The sequence below is a fragment of the Oratosquilla oratoria genome, chromosome 2 (genome assembly GCF_046742065.1).
Source record: "Oratosquilla oratoria isolate Oo_2021 chromosome 2, ASM4674206v1, whole genome shotgun sequence".
In the NCBI taxonomy this organism is placed as follows: Eukaryota; Metazoa; Arthropoda; class Malacostraca; order Stomatopoda; family Squillidae; genus Oratosquilla; species Oratosquilla oratoria.
In genome coordinates this window covers 83,292,112-83,303,015 of record NC_134778.1, presented here as the reverse complement: position 1 = coordinate 83,303,015, position 10,904 = coordinate 83,292,112, and positions in this window count along the sequence as shown.

Sequence of the window (10,904 nt, the reverse complement as noted above, 5' to 3'; positions counted from 1 at the left end):
TTCATTTTCTTGTGAAAAATACCCACATGTATCGGCTATTTTGACGGGATCCGACTTGATTTAACTTTTCAAAATGCCACACACTAAACGCTGCTTCAATGGATTATGTGGTAATGACTCGCGTTATAAGGACAGACTGCATATGAATGGTATTACTTGAAAATGTCAATGATGAGTTCGACCGTGTGGAAGGGAGGATTTTTTCCCACCGAGAACGTAAAAAAGACACATATGCAGCAAACACTTCGTAGGTGAATCTGGACCTACTGATACCCACATCCAATCCTGCCCTCTCAAGCCCAGAGCAGGTTAGTCCACCAAGCACTGAAACAGTACAATGTTGTCCAATTCAAATATGGTTTATTCATTCATTGTCAACTACAGAGCCTCAGAGGCTTATACCGGTCCACAATGTGCCTCATACTGATCAGTATGTAGTGTTCAAAGCTGAGTTCAGTGTCCACACTGATGTCGACATTGAATGGGCATGAGGATTTTTTCTTTTCATTCTAAAATATAGTTTCCTTTGCACTGGTTCCTTCATGTATGAGATTTCAAAAGTTACTAGTTTGTGTCCCAGAGATATGAGATGTATTTCATCTACGAGTACATGCACGCTTTGAATAAAATCAGTCTAAATCACTGAACACCAGATCTAACAGAGTATTTTGAACCCCCATAAATAAGTACCGCAAATTGATAGTTTTTTTTTTTTTTTTTTACGCGGGCTGCGATGGAGAATAAAACAAATGCATCTAACCTAAAAACTCTTGCAAAAGTGTCCCCAATGCAGGGAAAGCATAAACATCTGTTTGCAGGCGCCTACAATTTTTCGCACTGACCTATTTTACCAAGTAAAAATATGTTAATATAAAGTTGTTTGCCAGTCTCTGCTTCGCTGTTGACCGGTCTGGCACAAGTCTGACCTCTTCGTTGACGTTTGCAAGCGGGCTTACGCCTAAGACACACGTTTCCCAAGTCACGTAATTCTGTTTTCAGAATTGTGCTTGGAAGAAAAGAGAGATACACACGCACACACACACTCGCTGGCGCGGCAGAGCTCGGTCTTCATCCTTCACTCGAGCTCTCTCAGCTAACGTCCATAATCCTTAGCCGGCCGGTCGTGGGGTAGGAGATTTTATCATGGCCTTTAGTCCCCTGTCCCAGAGACCGGTCCGGCACACGCCTGGCTTTTTCGCCAACGCCCATAATTCTTCGCCGGCCAGTCGTGGGGGAGGAGGTGCCAGGCCTCTCCTGTCAATCGGCCCGCACGTGCACACGCCTGGCCACTTCACTGATGCTGGCAGGTTTACACTTCTGACAAATACACACGTTTCCCGAGCGACGTAATTCTCTGCTTTCAGAATTGTGTTTGGAAGAAAAGAAATAAACCAACACTCGCCCGCCTGCCCCCCTCGCACTGCCATCGGATCCACTTTCTTGACTATGCTTCGGATATCGTCCATTGCCTCACGTGGGGTTAATCAGGAACGCTCAAGCTTCACCTGGGATTAATCAGGAACGCCCAAGCCCCACCTGGGGTTAATCAGGAACGCTTAAACCTCACCTGAGGTTAATCAGGAGCGCGTTACCTAGTTTGGGGTTAATCAGCAACGCCACACACGGAAAGTGAACTCTACTCACTTCTCGTAAGATACATACACACATCTCTCACGAACATAACCACGCCCCACACACAAACATCTACACGTACTTTTTCTTCAACTAAAATTCGCTTCCTTTCTAACTTTTTCTTGTACTACATCTTCCCATTTCATTTTACCCCCCACTAAAGATTTTTCCGTTTTTCAAACTTTCTTTACTACTACGCACCTACCATTTTCTCAACTTTTGGTGGTTTTAATCGCAGGCGTCGGGGCCGCCGTCCAAGTTCCATATCCGTTTCTCCCGAGCCACCACCATCAAACAGACTCGAAATAGCCCCAGCCAAATCTACAGCAACACTTCTCACCAACTGGACAAAAGAACACAAATACATTCCTCATTTCTATATTAACAACACTCTGATACCACACACACACACCCTTTCACCGAATGGACGGCGAGAACTGATGTTCCAAAGAAAAAGGAAAAACTACGTGGATCTCAACATCCAGAGAAGTGCCTTTTGTATTTATAGGGAAGGGGAGTGCTCGTGGAATAGTGGGGAAGTGATAGGGAAGGAGAAGGGAAGGGATATTGAGGGAAATGGAAGGAAATGAGGAAGGGGAGGACTTGGTCCAAGAGTCAAGGCGGATTGTAAACAAACGCCGAACGGATGTCATAGAAAAATGTAAAGATCAACCAAAACTATTCTACAGATTTGTAAACAACAAACTGAAAAACAAACAAGATTTGGAGAAATTAAGACAAGGAGGAGTTGAATACACAGAGGAAATTGAAATGGCGGAAATTATGAACAAACATTTTAAATCTGTGTTTACAAGGGAGAACTTACAACCTAAAGAGATTGAATGGAAAGAGAAAGTCCCTCCTATGAAAGAAATAGAAGTAACAAAGAATGAAATATTGAACCACTTGAGTAATCTTGATGTCAGAAAATCGCATGGACCAGATGAAATAGCAAACTGGATTCTGAAAGAATGCAGGAATGAACTGGCAGACATAATACATAGCATAATAAACAGTTCCTTGAAAGAAGGTAAAGTTCCAGAAGATTGGAAAAAAGCAAATATAGTACCTATATATAAAGGGGGAAATAAAGAAGACTCTAACAACTATAGGCCAGTCTCTCTAACAAGTACAATAGCAAAAATTTGTGAAAGAATTGTCAAAAATAGATGGGTAAAATATTTAGAAAAAAAACAACGTGCTAAATCCAAGACAATTTGGATTCAGACAAGGACGATCATGCGTCACCAATTTAATATGTTTCTATTCAAGGCTAATAGATATAATACAAGAAAGAGATGGATGGGCTGATTGTGCATTTCTAGACCTAAAAAAAGCTTTTGACAACGTACCACATAAGAAGTTGCTTAAGAAATTAGAAACTGAAGGAGGAATACAGGGCAAACTGCTTAAATGGATGGAAGACTTTTTGCAAGAAAGAAAAATGAGAGTAGTGATAAGAGACCAACACTCAAAATGGGATGAAGTAATTTGCGGTGTTCCACAAGGAACAGTTCTGGCCCCAATAATGTTTGCTATATATATTAATGATATGGATGAAGGAATTGAAAGCTATATGAGCTTCTTTGCAGATGATGCAAAACTATTGAAAAAAGTGAACACGGAAGAAGATTGTGAATCACTACAGAGAGATCTAAATAAAGTACAGGAATGGAGTAGGAAGTGGGAGATGGAGTTCAATACAAAGAAGTGTAGTATAATGGAATTTGGAAAAAGTAAAAACAGAATAACAGGATCATATAAATTGGGAGAAGAAGGAATAAAAAAAAGTAGAAAATGAAAAAGACTTGGGAGTCATTGTTATGAATAATATGTCACCTGAGAAACATATAAATAAGATTTTTGGAGAAACCTATAATTTAATAAGAACAATCAAAGTTGCATTTACATACCTGGATGAAGAAATGGTGAAAAAAATTCTAATCACCCTGATAAGACCAAGATTGGAATATGCAGCAACGATATGGTCACCAAGTACAAAAAAATGTATAAAAAAAATTGAAAGAATACAAAGAGCAATTACAAAATTGGCACCTACACTCTCAAAACTATCATATGAAGAGAGACTAGCAAAACTTGAACTACAGACACTAGAGCAAAGAAGAGAGAGAGGAGATTTGATAGCTATTTACAGAATCATGAAAGGCATAGAAATTACTGATAGAGAGAATCTGATAAAATGGGATGACAGAAATACAAGAGGACATGGAAAGAAAATAAAAAAAGACAGCTATAGAAGAGACCTGAAAAAGAACAGCTTTCCTCACAGAGTAATAGACAGTTGGAACAAGTTAGATGAGAAAGTGGTGTGTGCAAAAACAATACATGAATTTAAAAATAGTTTAGATAAAACGAGAAATGAAAACGGGAACCCACGAGCATAGCTCCCCTTCCCGTAGAATACAACTAGGTAAATACAACTAGGTAAATACATACGATGCATCCATGTCATGTAAACAACACACCACAAACATAAAACATAAGTGCACGCCTAGACTTAACGCACTTAAATCAATCACTGGAACAACATTTGAACAAAACAAACTAATACTACAATACACAAACAACGCATACGCTCAGTGATGAATTATGCGAGTCCGGCATGGGCACCTAATCTCAGTGAGACACACCTCAACACCCTTCAAACCATACAAAATAAAGCCCTAAAACAATTACAGACTGCACATATACAACACCTACAGACCACCTACACTATGCAACAAAAGTTCTCAAAGTCACAGATCACACACAAATACTTGCTGCAGCCTCCACAAACACAGCACACCCGCTACACTACATAGCAGAACACCCACACACACCAAGAAATAAAAAAAAAACACCCAAATATCTATATCACACACAAATACTCTCTTTTCTTCCTCCAAAACCACCAAATACCAGCCTCCGGAAACATATTCATAATCACATCACTCATTGCTCCATTAACACACTAAAAGACAACACATTGCTGCATGCCAGACCCCTGATATCCATCCCTCTGAATCCTCTCTCCCACGAAAGGCCAGAGTCCACCTGGCCAGACTGCGATGCGGCCACCACCCAGCCCTTCTAAGCTACCAGAAGAGACTGGATGACCGTGTAGTGACGCAGCCACAGGCGGTCACACACTTCCCATAGTTGGCAAGAGGTGAATATGAGCTAGCCAATCAGGAGCCAGCAAATGGTTCTCGAGCGGCTAGCGACCTCTCTTGCCAACTACGCTGAGCCGCGAGCGACCCTTAAATAGGGCAGCGGCGGCCAGTCAGGGCAGAAGGACCACATTGCTTTAGCACCTTGCACAGTGTTAACTCATTCATGAACAGCTGTAGTGACCTCATTCCCGACGAGACTGTTGATCTCTCTCAGTTAGATGAAGATGATCCCCTTATCTGCCCCATCGTTTTGGAGGAGGTAAAGGGGGTTATCTCGGCACTAAAACTAAAATCCCCTGGCCCTTCAGGCATCGATGCACACATACTCAAACGTATGCCAGACAACATAATCTCACACATGACGACACTATATAACAGCTCACTAGCCTCTGGGTACTTCCCACAACTATTCAAGGCCTCCCATACCATCCTCATTCCTAAACCCCAGAAACCCGCCTCCGCCCCCCTTTCATATCGGCCCATCTCCCTTCTGGAGTACTTTGGAAAGGTGTTCGAGCACGTCTTAAGCCGCCGCCTGACCGTGTACCTAGAGACGGAGAATGTGCTGAGGGACTGCCAGTTTGGTTTTCGGCCGGGGCGCGGTGCAGAAGACGTAATATCCATAATCACTCAATGGGTTCAAAGACCGCCAGACGGTCGCCCTGGTAAGGCCATTTTGGTTTGTAAGGATGTGGAGAAGGCATTCGATGCTGTCTGGCACGAAGGCCTGAAGTACAAATTGTACCACAACTTCGACTTTGCCCTGCCGTTCACAAGGTTGCTCTGCAACTACCTGGACGACAGGTCAATTAGAATAAAGTGGCGGGGCTGTCTGTCCCAACCTTTTGTGCCGAAGGCTGGAGTGCCGCAAGGGTCAATCCTTGCCCCCACTCTGTACAATCTATATACGAATGACCTGCCAGAGCCGGCTTATCCTCGCAACCAGGCTCTAACTCTTTCGTATGCGGACGACACTAACCACATAAGCAGACACAAAACGCTGCAGGGAGCGTTACACGTAATGCAAAACATCCTAGACGGGGCACACGCGTGGGAGCAACAGTGGCGCATTAAGACCAACGCGTCGAAATGCAATGCTGTACACTTCCGCTGCAAACGAACCAACAGAACAATCACAAACACTCCTCTTAAAATAAACAACACAAACATCCCAGCGAAGGACCATACCCGTGTGCTGGGTAGCACACTTGATAGTGGCCTTACCTGGACCCCACACTTCCGCAAGCAGGGAGCGAAGGCTAGGGCTGTGCTGGGTAAGCTCAGACGCTTCAAAACTGCAACACTGAGAACCAAACGTCGATTGTACCTAGCCCTCGTCAGACCGATTCTGTGCCAGTCCCCGGGACTAAGCCAGCTGACATGTGCCACCAATAACTACGAGCATCAGAAGGTTCAGAATGCCGCTGTCCAGTTCATCACGGGCTCGCGATGGAGCGACTTCAGAACCACTGAGTCTCTACACCAAATTTCCAACATCCGTCCACTCAACCAACACAAACACAAACTTCACTCAAGACACCTAGAAAAACTGCACGCCAAACACAAACATCTGATACAACATATTACACCTAGACCACACCGTACAGACTATCTGTCAGCTGCGCCCGTCCCACGTGCGGTGTACACGATAAAACGTGTATAACCGCACCAACAAGTAACACACCCCTTCACCAGCTTGACTGGTGATAACCGCAATAATGTAATAATAATAATGGTAATGGTAATAATAATGATAATAATAATAATAATAATATCGTTACTCAAACCCGACCTGGGGTAAAACAGGAATCCTCATGCCTTACCTGGGGCTAATCAGGAACGCCCTCTAAACGCGGGAAGTGAAATCTACTCACTAACCGTAAATTACACACATACACCTCTCACGAACATAGCCGCATCCCACGCACAAACATATACACTTCCTTTTTCTTCGACTAAAATTCGCTTCCTTTCTCACTTTCTCTTATACTACATCTTCTCATTTCAGTTTACCTCCCACTAAAGATTTTTCCGTTTTTCCCCCTTTCTCTACTACTACGCCTCCTACCATTTTCTAAACTTTCGTTGGTGATCCTAACCCCGCTGGTAACCCCGTTGGTAATCCCAACCTCCTAACCTCCGGCGTCAGGCGCTTCCCTCCAAGCTCCTGGTCAAGTCCTCCTATGCCATGACAACAATCTAGCCCCTAATTGCTCGCGATTCGCCCGGTGGCAATAGCCCTCTTTTATACACTACTATCTTTTCATTTTCTAACAGACGTTCTTCCCCTCCCACAAAACCCGATCCCGCGCAAGCGAGGTGGTCTTTTCTTGAATTCCAGAATTCCAGAAGGATTCAACACACCGCTCCTAGAGGTCGGACGTCTCTTCAACCAGCTCTCTCAACAAGCTCCAAGTATCATCGCCGGCCGGTGGTGGCTGGGAGATACATCTCCTAGCTGCCGCCGGTCTGGCATGGCCGACCTCTACGTTGACGTCGGCAGGCGGGTTTACACCAATACAAATACACACACACATTTCCCAAGTCACGTAAATCTCTGTTTTCAGAGTAGTGCTTGGAAGAAAAGAGGCACATGCACACTTTCTCGCTAGCAAAGCAGAGGCCCAATCGTCTCGCTCAGTACGCCCAATCTGACCGCAGGCTGGTTGACGGAGAGACTTGGGACACCTTTCTGTCCGACCGGCCCGCAACCAAACGCTGGCCTCTCGCTGACGCTGGTGAGCGAGTTTACACTTCTGACATTTACACACAATTCCCAATCGCGTAATTCTCTGTTTTCAGAGTTGTGATTGGAAGGAAAGAGACCATACAACACCCGCCCGTCTGCCCCTCCCTCGCATCGCCACTGAATCTACTCTTCCGAATTCCGAACCCAGTCTGGGGATAAACAGACAACGCTCGCCCCACCTGTGGCTCATCAGGTTCGCGCTCGCCAGCGGTGGCGGCGAGGAGTTATCTCCTTGCCGCTCCCGTTCTGGTCACTGATCTCTTCGTTGACGTCGGCAGGCGGGTGTACACCGCCCGTCTGCCCCCCCTTCGCACCGCCCCTTGATCAGCTCTAAAAGGACTTCAAACCCAGTCTGGGGATAAACAGACAACGCTCGCCCCACCTGTGGCTTATCAGGTTCGCCCTCGCCAGCGGTGGCGGCGGGGAGTTATCTCCTTGCCGCTCCCGTTCTGGTCACTGATCTCTTCGTTGACGTCGGCAGGCGGGTGTACACCGCCCGTCTGCCCCCCCTCGCTCCGCCCCTTGATCAGCTCTAAAAGGACTTCAAACCCAAAACCTGGGGATAATCAGGGTACGCTCGCCCCACCTGTGGCTTATCAGGTTCGCCCTCTACACGCGGAAAGTGAAATCAACTCACTTTTCGTAAGATACACACATACACCTCTCACGAACAGAGCCACAAATCACGCACAAACATATACACTTACTTTTTCTTCGACTAAAATTCGTTTCCTTTCTAACTTTCTCTTCTACTACATCTTCTCATTTCAGTTTACCTCCCACTAAAGATTTTTCCGTTTTTCCACCTTTCTCTACTACTACGCCTCCTACCATTTTCTAAACTTTCGTTGGTGATCCTAACCCCGTTGGTAATCCTAACCTCCTAACCTCCGGCGTCAAGCGCTGCCCTCCAAGCCCCTGGTCCAGTCCTCCCAAGCCATGACAACAATCTAGCCCCTAATCGCTCGCAATTCGCCCGGTGGCAATAGCCCTCTTTTATACACTACTATCTTCTCATTTTCTAACAGACATTCTTCCCCTCCCACAAAACCCGATCCCGCGCAAGCGAGGTGGTCTTTTCTTGGAATCCAGAATCCAGAAGGATTCGAGCTGCAGACACTGACGAGGAAGGACGTCCTTATGCTTGCTCCGTGAAACTGCTAACTGAAGATTACCACCTAAACCGTTACCCGAGCCAAGACAATTTCTTTGTTGTCTCTCGCTCTGACGGTATATGCCCTAAATAACCCCCCTTTCGACTGAGCATAGCCCTTGCTGGTCTGTAAAACTTGCTCAGTCGACTGGGTGGGGAGGGAACCCCCATCGTTCCGGTTTCCCGCTACTACAGCGGACCGGCATAGGCTCGACGAATAGGCAGCCAAGGCGTTTCTTACGCTGCGGATAGACACTAGGGCACCAGCCAACGTGGCGCTTTCCCCTTAACCTCCGTTAGGCCATTCATGAAAAGTGAGCACAGACCGTACCCCTACGAACCCCCCCCCTCCCTCATAATATTTCCCTCTTTTTCCTTCATTTTCACTTTAGAACTCTGACACATACACACTACTGAACACACACACACACCAAGCCCAGCGCCCCGGCGCAATGGGCCGCCTCAAACTGAGAGAAACCCGGCCCTCGACCGGTAACAACAAACGAGGAACAATCTGGAAGACCCTCACAAGCTTGAATATCCATATTCAAAGGTTATTCACAAATGGACCCCTACATACCATCGTAGCGGAGGATAACATAATAGAAGACCTAACCAAGAAAGAAATCAAGACCGCCTTTGCCAAAGAAGGACTCGAAATTATGGACCCTCCAGAATTAAATGCCAAGAAGACCTTAATTATTAAACAAGTTGATGACCATGTACACGAGAAGACACCGGAAGAAATCAAGAATGAAATTGAAAGGTTGAACCCTGTCAAGGTAAACGAAGTCATCAAGTTACCAAACACCAAGTCAATCATCAAAGTGAAAATGGAATCTTCGGCAATGGTCAAGAAAGCACTGGCCAATGGCCTCTTAATATTCAGCCAATCCTTCCCCTCACACAATCTCACACAAGAAACATACATACAACTCCCACAATGCACACGCTGCTATTCTTACGAGCACACACTCCGCCACTGCACTCACCCAACCACCTACACCATCTGCTCCGGCTGCTGCTCTACCGACCACCGCATCACCAACTGTCATAATGCCCTCAAGAAGTGCATAGCATGCGGCCAAGACCATCCTACTTATGCAAGAAGATGCCCTGTGAAGAAGGAGCTAATCCAAAAGAAGACAAAAGAACTCAAGGACCAACACACAACCACACACGCAAACATTTCATACGCTAACATAACCTCAGGCAATACTGCTCAATCTACACCTACACCGACACCCAATCCCATTACACTCAAACACTTAACAATCATCAACACTGCCATCATTCACGCTAACATCACAGAAGCGGCAACACCAGGCACTTACCAACACACTATAGATGAAATATACAAGGCTAACGGACTTCCAACAGTGATCATTCCACCATCAGTTATCAACCCCACAGCAACTCTCAACATGATAAACAACACCAAACACTCCCACACAGTAGAAGAAGATATGGAAACAGAAGAATACCGCAACAAAAGGCCACACACAACAGAGACAGAACAGCCATCCAAAGCCAAGAAAACGGAACAAGAAAACATACCCATACAGATAATAACACTAGACTCCAATGACATGACAGACGAGACAATACACAAGAACACACACACACTCCTACAATCAGGGGAAATCAAATACATATACACAAAAAACATACCAGAGGAAACAGTAGAATCACTGATAGAACAAAGACTGATAGACCTGACGAAAGTACCCATTCAAAGACTATCTGAAGCACGATACAAGAAAACAAAACAAGGATATTACGAAACACGCAAACACAAACATACAGACACACCACACTGGACTGCCAACTGCCAATAAACACGCGCACATGAACACTATACACATAATGCAACATAACGTAAAATCCTGGACCATACACAGACAACACGAACTATCCAACTACTACCTAACACAATCACCTGACATTTTACTACTCAATTCCACAGGTAGACACACAGTCAAATTACAACACATACACAAAAAACACATACAACGAAGACAATGCAGGCATAGCACTTTCCATCAAAAAGAACATAAAACACAAACTCATAGACGACTTTGAAGAAGACACATTAGCAATAGAAATAGACACAAACAGAGGACCCATTATCATAGCCACACTATACATCCCACCACGCAGACCTTACATACCAAAACAAGACATACTAAAAATTACA